The sequence below is a fragment of the Phyllopteryx taeniolatus genome, chromosome 12, assembly GCF_024500385.1.
Source record: "Phyllopteryx taeniolatus isolate TA_2022b chromosome 12, UOR_Ptae_1.2, whole genome shotgun sequence".
Classification (NCBI taxonomy): domain Eukaryota; kingdom Metazoa; phylum Chordata; class Actinopteri; order Syngnathiformes; family Syngnathidae; genus Phyllopteryx; species Phyllopteryx taeniolatus.
Genome location: NC_084513.1, coordinates 19059694 through 19070878, shown reverse-complemented (window position 1 = coordinate 19070878; position 11185 = coordinate 19059694). Strand labels below are relative to the sequence as shown.

The 11185-nt window shown below is 39.9% G+C and overlaps 1 long non-coding RNA gene across 1 annotated transcript; it reads left to right on the top strand.

The window, feature by feature from the left end:
- Positions 1–2822: 2822 nt before the first annotated feature.
- On the top strand, positions 2823–11185 carry LOC133486347 (uncharacterized). Its single transcript, XR_009791001.1, has 3 exons — positions 2823–3001; positions 5203–5247; positions 10756–11185. It is a non-coding gene; the product is annotated as an uncharacterized LOC133486347 (long non-coding RNA).

Genomic DNA, 11185 nt, shown 5'->3' with positions numbered 1-11185 from the left:
CTACAGCGCGTTTAACTCTTTGAACAGCGAACGCCTGCTGTGGAATAGTCAAAGCTGCATGTACCATTCTGTGACAAAGTCCTTTGTGAAAAGTATTGTTTTGATTGCCACTTTTCAGTTTTTTGTGTTTTTTTTTTTTTTTTTTTTTTTGCAGGAACAGTGGATCGAAAGGACCTAATTTCTATGAAATTTGTGAAGGAGTGGTAATTCTATCTAAGTGACCGACTGACTGCCTGGCTGACTAATGACCACACAGCGAGCAAGAAAACTGACTGACCTCCCGACCAACTAATTACAAGATAAAAAACAAACAAATGGTTTGACCGACCGCCCAACCACCCAAATGACTGAACAACTAACAACCAGATCACAAACTAATAAATGCACTCACCGACAACTTACTAACAAACTAAGAAGTGGGACCAACAACCAGAGGATAAACAATCTAACAAGTGGATTGACTGACTGACTGACCATGTGTTGACTTTCTGTAGATCACCTGACTGACTAACAACAAACAAATGAACTCACTGACTAAGTGACTAAGTGACTAACAACCAGATAACCAATGAACAAGTGGGCTGAATGGGCAATGAATTGACTGAGTGACCAGCTAACAAACAACCAGATGACAAACTAACAAGTGGATTGACTGACTCACCAAGCACCTGCAGACTTCCTGTAGGCGAGCTGACCAACTAACTAACTCATTCAAACCCAGATGGAATTGGAACAAATGAATTAACTGAATGAACAACTGCACAGCATACAGAGAGAAAACAAACTAACTGACCTACCGATAAACAAACGAGTGGACCGAACCAGTGACTGACTAATTTACGAATGAAGTGACTAACTCATGACCAGGCGACAAACAATACAGTAGATTGACTTATTCACTGGCTGACTGACCGGCAGTGATCAAAACAATACATGACCAACGCAGGAACGTGCTGCCTACCTGTAACCGGTAAATGCCAAAAGAACTACTTTTGACCTCGAGCTTTTGCGCGTTACACGTGTACGTCTCTACGTTTGCTTTGAAAGGGAATTGAAGCCAACTTGGCTCCTGACGCGACTGATCTGTGACAAAAATAACCGCCGTGTCTTTTCCACTTTTCACATTGTCTCCATTGTCTCTCTAATGACGCCCAAGCAGAGCTTCTGGTCTCATTTTAATGGCACCGATGGCCATTAGTTTAATAGGGGGGAAACTTTGGGCCAGGTGGGTCATGCAATTAAAGGAGGAAAAGTCAAATCCGCGCATCATTAAGAGGAGAAGCCTGGGAAAGGAGAGCCTAAAAGAGAGAAGTGTCATTTATCCACACAGTCATAAAAATGATTGCCTCTTAACAGGCATAGCAGTTTTAAAGCTGCCCACGCGTACGCACAAAATGTCTTTTGTCATTCTGTGGGGGATTAAGGGTGTATTGTAGTCTAAGAGGGATGTTCCGCTCAATTGATAACTTGACAATCATCGCTCAAAATAATTTGCACCATTCGACAAATATGTCACAGTCTTGCTTAGGTGCACACGGATGGCATTTGGGAAGATTTAAGGCGCTGACGAGTCCATGTTGCCTGGCTTGGACGCTATTATTGATCTCTTTCGCTTGTTGTCGAGCTCACCTGGAAGCTAACGTGCATCCGATGCATCTGACGATCCGGTGCAGTGGACCCGAGACAACGGAATATCCATTGCTCCGTCGATTCCTTATGTCTTTATTCCGCTCTCTCCACACTAATTCCGCTCACGGGGGCTGATCTCGGGCCTTGCACGGATGCAGCGGAATAACTGGGAGCTCTTTCGATTGGCTGCCAACGCACCCGCTAAAAGAATGCCAAGGCTTTAATGAGTGGATTCTTGAAGAGAAGGGAGGACCCACCCCTCCTAATTCTCTTGTGCCACAACACAATTATCATAATCCCTCCGTCGTCGCAAAAAGCGAGCTCTTCTGCTGCCTGTATGTGTCGGCACGTGCTCTCGACATTGAGCGCATCGATTTGGAGCGAAGCACGTTCTAAATGCTCGCCGACGTGCTTCTCCTCGGGCCCTGCTCCTCCCCAGCTGCAAGATCACACCCCAACTCGCCTGTCAATCACAGTCCTCATGTCTCTGGGGTACTGACTGCCACGCTGAACTGGTTCCAGTCTACAACCCTCAACATTCATGTGGGAATGTTCGGTAACTACAGAATATCGTCAAATTCCAATCATTTCTTGAAGTAATAAACGTGGAGTTTCACCAGGATAGTTCGAACAGTTGGATTGGACCAGGCCAGCCTGGAGAGGAACAAGTCAGAAAGACACTAAATAATCCAAAATCGAGTCTAGTTCATTTATATCCAAGTCCTGCTCTGTATTGCATATAAAATACATATAAGAAAGAAAAACTCTGCTGTAATGATGGGTCATTTTGACATCCAGTGGGAATTGTGGTGTGACTTCCCTTGTGTTTCCCCTGCGATGGCCAACGTTTTAAAGCAATATTTGCTCCGGCTTGCTGTTGATCTATTTCCGGCGTGTGCGCTCGTCTCAGACGGCGACGTCTTCGGTATTCCACGGCCGTCAGAATGATGCAAGACGGACGGATCGTGTTCCTTGGCGAGTTTACATCAGCTCGTCCTTTGGGAGGTGCTTACAGGAAGTCTGCGAAGCCACCATTTACACGGAGGAACAGCTTATTCCCTGATTCTCTTTTCCCCTTTACATATGTATGGGGAAATTAATCTCCCCCACACACAGATGCACGTGTCGAATATGAACGCGAGACAATGTGACAATGTGTTTGGATAGCCGTTTTGCGGGGGAGTGTCGTTTCTCAGGGGCCGCTGCATCCTCCCATCGCAAGGCGAGGAAGAAGGAAGATATGGTGTGCTTGCACAAACACGGCTTCCCAAAAGTGATTAGCACGCAGTCTGTCTAATAGTGAAGCGCACGTGAAGAGGACGGCCTGTCACGCTCACATGAAACATAGAAGGCAGACTATTCTGGTCCTACGGTGAGGCGCTTTTAAAGTTAGCTACCACCGACCGACATGAGTAGAGGATGAGTAATCAGAGAGATTGATGACATGATTGTTTGAAGCTAAACTCGCAAAAAATGTTGTTTTCCTTATGGCTGGTGTCTTTGGACAAAAGTTAAATACATCTGTAAATAATTTATGCAAACATGAAATGGTACATGTAAACATGAACGAAGCCTAAACATCATCTGTTGTCATCTTCGGTGGCTCTGTGGTGAGTGCGGTGTGTTTAAAAAAAAAAAAAGACATTGTAGATATTTTATGCTCCTGCGGGCTGCTTTGAAACAATCCCCTTCCCCATTCACCCGAGCGAGGAGGAAGTGCTTTTACCTGATTTGCCGAATGTGGAAACCGGATGCGCATTTACCGGATTAGATTGACAGTTGACAGTTGAGGGTGGCGTGAGTTCTGTGCATTCAGCTGACATTTTATGGGGAATTGAATGTGATGTGTTCACAAATTGGACTTTGACACAGAGCAGAACCGTTTTTACTTGAAACTGAATTTTGTTATGCGTTGCAAACTTGCAACTCATTTAGTTGTAAAGAGTTTCTTTGTGTCTTTGCATGTCTAGGATATCTCTTTAAAAAACCAGTTGATTTATTATTAGTCGTAGCCAGTGGTTGTTCTCGCTTGAATGTGACTCACTTGACTGTTACCTGTTTTTAATTTTTTTAAAAATCTTTTAAAGCATTGTGGGAGAATTTAAAAAAGCTTCTTTTTAGTATTCAGTACCAGTCAAAAGTTTCCCATTTAATAGCATTAGAAAGGGGGTCCAAACTTTGACCGATAGTCATAAAATGGTCGGTGATTTGCAAATGGCACACGGGCCGGACTTTGGACACACCTGCCATAGGACAATCAAGCAGAATGAAACCAAATGTTTTAAAAAGACGATATATTATTTATATTTAAATCCTGCTCTCTTGAATTGATTGCAAGCATTTCGTGCCACAACTTCAACTTTCAACATCTCATTTGCAATCTAAGTTGCCCTTAACAGATGCGCCACCACTCAAGAGCTGCTTCCAAAACGTGTGCGGAGCGAGAGACCCTCATTTGACAACAGATTGACACCCACTAACCAAAAATGAAATATTTTTCTTCATGAGAACGTTTTTTTGTCTTTTTTTTCTGTCATCCTGCCAACTGTCGCACCGTAGCGCTGCTTCCCCTCCGTGCCGTTATCACCATGGAACCCTTTTTAGAAAGCTGTGGGGCAGTAAACACAGTTGCCATGGAAACACAGCCCAGACACACATTGATAAGCGGATTGTAGCAGCTGTATTTCTCTGATGACTAATGAAAGCTCAAAATGCGGTGAGGGGTTTCAGCTGGCAAGCACAATTAAATGCCGCCAATAGGAATCTGTTTGATTTCTCATTATGGAGCAGATAACAAATGACTCTTATCTGGCTTTTGCCAAAGTGCCCTCTCCTCCCCTCTCCCGGCTGCTGCCAGCCACGGGGTGCACCTCGGCGTCGGCAAAACGAGCAACAATTTCCAATTCGATTTTGACTTGGCAAATGGACATATTGATCTGCTGGTTGCTATTCTCGTCAGGGCAGGGGAGGGGGAGATAATCACGGACATTTTCATTTGGCAGCAGTCAATAATCTTGAGCAGATGCAACTAAGAATGCTTGTTTAAAAACATGCATCAAGGTCAGCACAACATAATGTGCGTGCTTATGACCAACACAATTTGGGATTAGGAGATGCAATAGCATGTCCCCCCTCGGTGGCCTTTGGGGCCTCCACGGGATGCACACAACATGTCTGACATCTTAAAACACAAGCTGCGCAGCCTGTCGACCGCACCTCACAGTGAAGAAACACACTGGAAACACTGGTGTTTTTTTTTTCTTCCATGCCGACCAAAAACAACAAAGGCTTGTCTTACTTTTGCAAAACAAAACATCTGAATGATTCCAAAGGCTCAGGGGAGAATATTCTATGGACTGACAAGATGAAAGTTGAACTTTTTGGAAGGTGTGCGTCTCATTACATCTGGCGTAAATGTGACACAGCATTTCAGAAAAAGAAATGGAAAAAAAAAACATCACACCAGCTGTCAAACATGGTGGTGGTAGTGTGATGGTGTGGGGCCGCATTGCTCCTGCAGGACCTGGACGACTTGCTGTGAGTGATGAAATGATTTATTCTCCTCTTTTTCAGAAAATCCTCAAGCAGAATGTTCAGCCATCGGTTCATGACCTCAAGGTGAAACACACTAAGGTTCTGCAACAATTCAAAACACACCAGCGAGTCAACTTCTGAATGAAAAAATGAAAAAAGAATGCTGTGGCATGATGTTAAAAACCCTCAAATCCCCTCCAGTGTTACTGAATTAAAACAATTCTGCAATGAAGAGTGGAACAAAATACCTTTGGCTATAGCTTTGGTAGTTTTGAATTTGAACTTTTTTTTTTCCCTCATTAAATAAAATGACATTTAAAAAACTGCATGCACTTAATTTTTACTTGGGTGACTGTGTCTTTGTCTGATATTTACTTTTGTTTGGTGATCTTATACATTAAAGTGGGGAAACTATTCACAAAAACAAGAATTTGAGAAGAAAATGCTTTTTCACAGCACTATACAGGTATATAATTGTTTTGAATAGCTTTTTTGTATATAGTTATTATATAGTGTAAATGTACTGTACTTATTAGTTTAGCATTATTAGTTATTGTGTGTAAACTGTGTTATTATTTTAATTTGTTTTGTGTTGATTGTTGTATTCACAATTCAGTACTGGTATTATATTAGGTGTAATAGTGGTTTGCACTTCTGCCTCACAGTAGAGAGGTTCTGGGTTCAAATGTTGTGCTTGTGCGTGCTTTCCCCCGAGTACTCCAGCGTTTCCCCCACATTCTCAAAACATGCATGTTTCGATTTTCAAGATTTCAAAAATCAAATGTATTTTGTACTGAATATAAAATCCATACTGGAACAAAAAGCAAAGCAACAAGTTTTACTGTCCAAATCCAGGCCGACTGAATTATGTCCTGACTGACTACTTGGATCTATAATTTGTGGATCAATGTGTGTGATGAAGCTGTCCCCTGGCTGATGTCTTTCTAATGAAGCCTTCAGACATGGCGGAGAAATCAGCACACTGAGTATATCCCAGCCAAATAGAGCACTATTTAATAACACGCAGCCAAATACGCCACCACTTAATGATTCAACAAACATCCTGTACTGTTCGACAGAGCTATAATGGAATGCAGGGGGGGAAATCTGGGCTAAAATCATCCATTGTGGCTGATCCCAAATGAGCCCATGAAAGCGTCGTCGGGCTGTTGCTTAAACAATTGCATGTAGTAATGCATGGCACTATTACCCAGCCAGCGTTAAGACAATCGGCCATTATGTTCAAAATATATGGTAGCAGCGCTATTTCCCATTAGGCGAGAGAGCATCCATAATGGGGGTAAACATAAAAAGCATATTGTTTCAAAAGTAGCGAATATGGCTTTTGCTGTGAGAGTCGTTTGATTTGGTGGTTAAAAAGAAAAAAAAAAGTGAATAAAATGTTATCATCTCATCCTGAAATTGTGTTGGCATTGTTTACTTTCTAAAATGATGTCACACGTGACACATGACAGTCTTGACGAATGACCTCCGCTAATGCCTTGTGATTTACAAGTCATGTTTCTAACGGTGAGGTGCACAACCCCACTGGAAGGTCAGCAAACCTTTAAATGAATAAAATATGAGATGTTCTCGAATTAGTATCGACAATGTGCGTGCTGGGGCAGACACAGTGTCGTCAGGGAGCCATCAGAATAGATTTACTCATGTCAGAATGGAAGCATGCAACGATTTTTTTAACCTTAAATTACGGTTTGAAATTAAATTCAAATCACAGATTCAATATTTTCATGTCTGTACATAGACGATATACTATATATGTATTCCGAATGTTCTACAATGTATATGTACTGTATTCTGCACAGTAAAGTAAGATACAAGAGATGAAGCGTGAATTTTGTTTTTATAGAGATAACAATGTTGGGTTTTAATTGACACTGTCAGAAGGAATTTAAGAATATCAAATCGCTATTGTGTACTGTGTACGGGATTATTTCCTCTGAATTACAAACCCAGATACACAGTAGGCATGGGATATAGAGACAACGTATAAATATTTCAAGATTATGTGGGTTAGTCGCAATATTTAATAGGGAAAATATTCAGAAAAAAAGTCTAAAATTTAGATTTAAAATATTTAAAAAGCAATGTGGAAAACAAAATCTCTAAGGAAGGAAAAAGCTCTTGAAAGGGTACACAAACTCTTGGCTGTAAAACAAAAATATTGAGAAAATTAAAAATAATAATTTATAAAAGGAATAATTGTAAAATATCAAGAAAAAAATCTTAATAAGAATATCTTGATAGTATTGGTTGTAAATTGTAGAGTGAAAAAATCGCTCAAAACGAAACCCAGAAAAATCAAACACGCTCTCGAAAAGATATTTTCTGTAAGGGAAAAATATTTAAAAATCTAAGACCTTTAAGTTTTTGTTGTACAATGTTGAAATACATTTTTAAAAAAGAAAAGTACTGCCATGTAACAAAAACCAAAAGGATCCCCTGTAAAATACAGAATTTAAATTAAACAAATACACCTCTAGAAAGATCATTTGATGTAAACCATAAAATAAAGTATTGCAAAAAAAAAATAGAAAGCGCATTCACTGAGTAAAAAGAAAATCTTTCGAAAGCGTTATGAGTAAAAATAGTGTCAAAAATGTCAAAGCAAAAAGTACTAAATGTAGAACCAAAAGAGTACAAATATTTTAATATTCGTTGTAATTAAAAAAATAGAACATGTACTTAGACCAGTGATTCTCCAAGTGCAATAAAAGTGCCATTAGTGATACGCAAGAACCACTGAAGTAAAGGTTTAAACTGTGCAGTTGCAGTGTCTTCCACTTTTTTTGAAATACAGTACAGTACATTGGTTAAATACAGTTCGCTTGGATTCAGCTTTTAATGTTTTAAAAAAGTCTGTTTACAAAAATTGCTCTCAGTAAAATTTTACTTTCATGTGCTTTACATTTGAATCCTTATTAAACCTTACATGGGCTTACAATAATACTAAATATACTTTTAGGTATAAAACCTCTGCCTTGTTTTTGTTGAACACTTGGGCCTACGAAGTTACTGTACGTTAATGTTGGTCAGTTTGGTGGTACCTGGAGACTCAACTTAGTATTTTTTTTAGGTAGTACTTGGTGTAAAAAAAAACTATTGACAACCACTGATTTAGATTATGCAGTTATTGTAAATTGTGTAAATATATTCCCAATATTATCCCAACCTTATTTCATTGACTTTAAATGAGAGTATCACCTTTTAAAATTAAAATTTCGTGGACTGCCAGCACTTCCTGCTGCTCGTTTCTAGAAAAATCAAAGCGATGACATTTGAGCTTCATTTCTAACAATAAAATGCCGGCAGGCTTTTCACTGTCCAACAATCAGCTGCATGCACAGATGTGGTGTATTTCAGGAGTTGGGGAAAAAAAAAAAGAAGCACAGAGATACACAGCAAACCACTGTATCTCTTTTAACTCAGAGGAGCCAACATCTGCTGGCGGGCGATACCATTCACATAACATGAGTCGCCTGTCAGCCAATGACTTGATAATTTCCCTCAGGTAAACTCAAGCGCACTACTCCTTTAATCTGTCAGAGAACATAACAGGAGTCCTCTGGAGAAATTGACTTCCATTCGGCAGGAAAAAAAAAAAAAAAAACAGATCTCAGTGCTGCTTGTTAATTGAAAATGTTGATTTATGTCGACGTGCGCGTGTGTGTGTTGGTGTGCGTGTGTGCCATCACCACGGGAATCTAAAAAATAGACAAAAATTACAGGTGGTGAAAGTTTTGGGGGAAATAGTGGTTCATTACATTGCTCTCATGCTTTATATTCTACTTTTATAATGTAGAAAAAAGTAAATACAGCAATTAGATCCTACGTTGGAGTGGTAGACATTTGTAAATATAATTATGACACTATTTGCGATGCAAAATCCAAACATGAGGGCTAATGCCGCCGGATTAAAAAAGAAAATCTTATTTGCTCCTGTATATTTTGTATATTTTTTATGTATTTATTTATTTACAATCAAGGATTATTAAATCCGGTTTTACTATTTATAGTGTAGTCCTAGACTGTCTCTGAGTGTCTGCATGCTGTGTAATATTTGTGCAAAAAAAAAAAAGCAATCGAATTTTGATTGTTGTTGGACTTACAGCACTGAACAAAGATTGGCAAAATTTACGTCACATCTGATTCCAGTAAACAGTACAGTGGAACCTCGGTTTACGAATGCCCCAGTTTACGAACAATTTAGTTTATGAAAATATTTTTTTAAAGAAAAATAACCTCGGATTACATACTATTTTTGGTTTACAAAGATTCTTGGCATAGCCACGGAGTGTTCAGAACGTTGTGCTTTTTCTTGCGCTTAAAAACATCATTAGCTCCGTGCTTCAGGTATCTGTTTGTTTGCATAAAATGCCCACCATGCCCCACAATGCAATGCAAAAGCTGTATTGCACTGTTGGAGGTGGTGGTCATTTAGGGCTAGTAGTAACCACAGTGAACGTAAACGTTACTCTACCCGAAAACCCGATGACACTACGCAGTGAGTTGTGAGCGAACCCACTGTTATTGCATCAGAAGTTGGGTTTTCACCTATTTTATTTTTTTTTTAACCAGACAACAATGAAAAAAATTTAACTATAAGGTTGTTCTGCACCTGGAAAGGATTAATTGCATTTTCATTCATTTCAATGGGAAACATCACCTCAGTTTACGAACATTTTGGGTTCCAAACAGGGTCACGGAACAAATTTAGTTCCTAAACCGAGACTCCACTGTATTTGTTACACCCAAAATATATTTATTTTTTGGTTTCTGTAAAAAAAAACAAAAGATAAAATATCATTGTTTATTGTTGTCCATTAAAAAATCATTCACTGCCAGCCTTCCCAGATAACATGGATATTTGACTTCTAAAGCCGTCAATGGCAGTGAATGTGTTTTAAGGTTAAGTCAAAGTTGGATAGTGCCATATTATTGACTTATTTAAATTAATTCATTGTTCTGATTAAAATGATATCCAAACATCCATTCATTCTCTGTAATGCTTATCCTCACTAAGGTCGCAGGTGTGCTGGAGCCTATCCCGGCTGACTTTAAGTGAGATGCAGGGTACACCGTGAAGTGGTCGTCTGACAATCGCTAGGCACATATAAACCAACGAAGCATTCACAACTTACATGTACACCTACGGACAATTTAGAGTCGTCAGTTAACCTACCGTGCATGTTTTTGAAATGTAGGAGGAAACCGAAGTCGGCACGGGGAGAACATCACTCAACTCCACACAGCCCGGATTTGAAACCACGACCTCTGAACTGTGAGGCAGAGTGGTGCTTGCCAGTCGTCCACTCTTCTGCCCTAAAATTATATGAAAATATTTAATAATTTAAATGTGGTTATTTACTTGCATTACCGAGCAGAATTAAAAATAATAATAATAATAATTGGTGTGCTTGATAAATTTTCAATTTTTAAAGTTCCAATAAAATGTCATTATTTTATAATAATACAAAAAATAAATACTAAATACAGTAAATATGCAAATATTAACATGATACAATATATTATATATTTGTATGTATTTCATCCGTCCATGTATTTACTCAGGCTCAGGCTCTTTCCCTGCCAGAGAGGTGAAGTTCCACGTCCCTAGAGCCGGCTTCTGTAGCCGGGGATCGGACCGCCAAGGTCCCCGCCTTGGGCCGCCGCCCAACTCGGCAACACGGCGCCCCCAGGTGCAAGGCGCCAAGGGAGCCCACAGGAAGGGAACCGACGTTGCCTCTTCGGGCTGTGCCCGGCTGGGCCCCATGGTTGCAGGCCCGGCCACCAGGCCACCTCCAAAGGGGGGCACTTGACCCTTCACCCCCCCGGCAAGGGAAAACATGGTTCAATAATTTTTTTTTTAATTGAGGGTTTTAAGCCGTGCTTTTTCGGGTCAATCACCTTTGCTTTTATATGTATTATTATATAAATATTCTTATAATTTAATTGTAGACGTGTTATTTACTTGCATTCCTGAGCAGACTTTTGCTTTGGT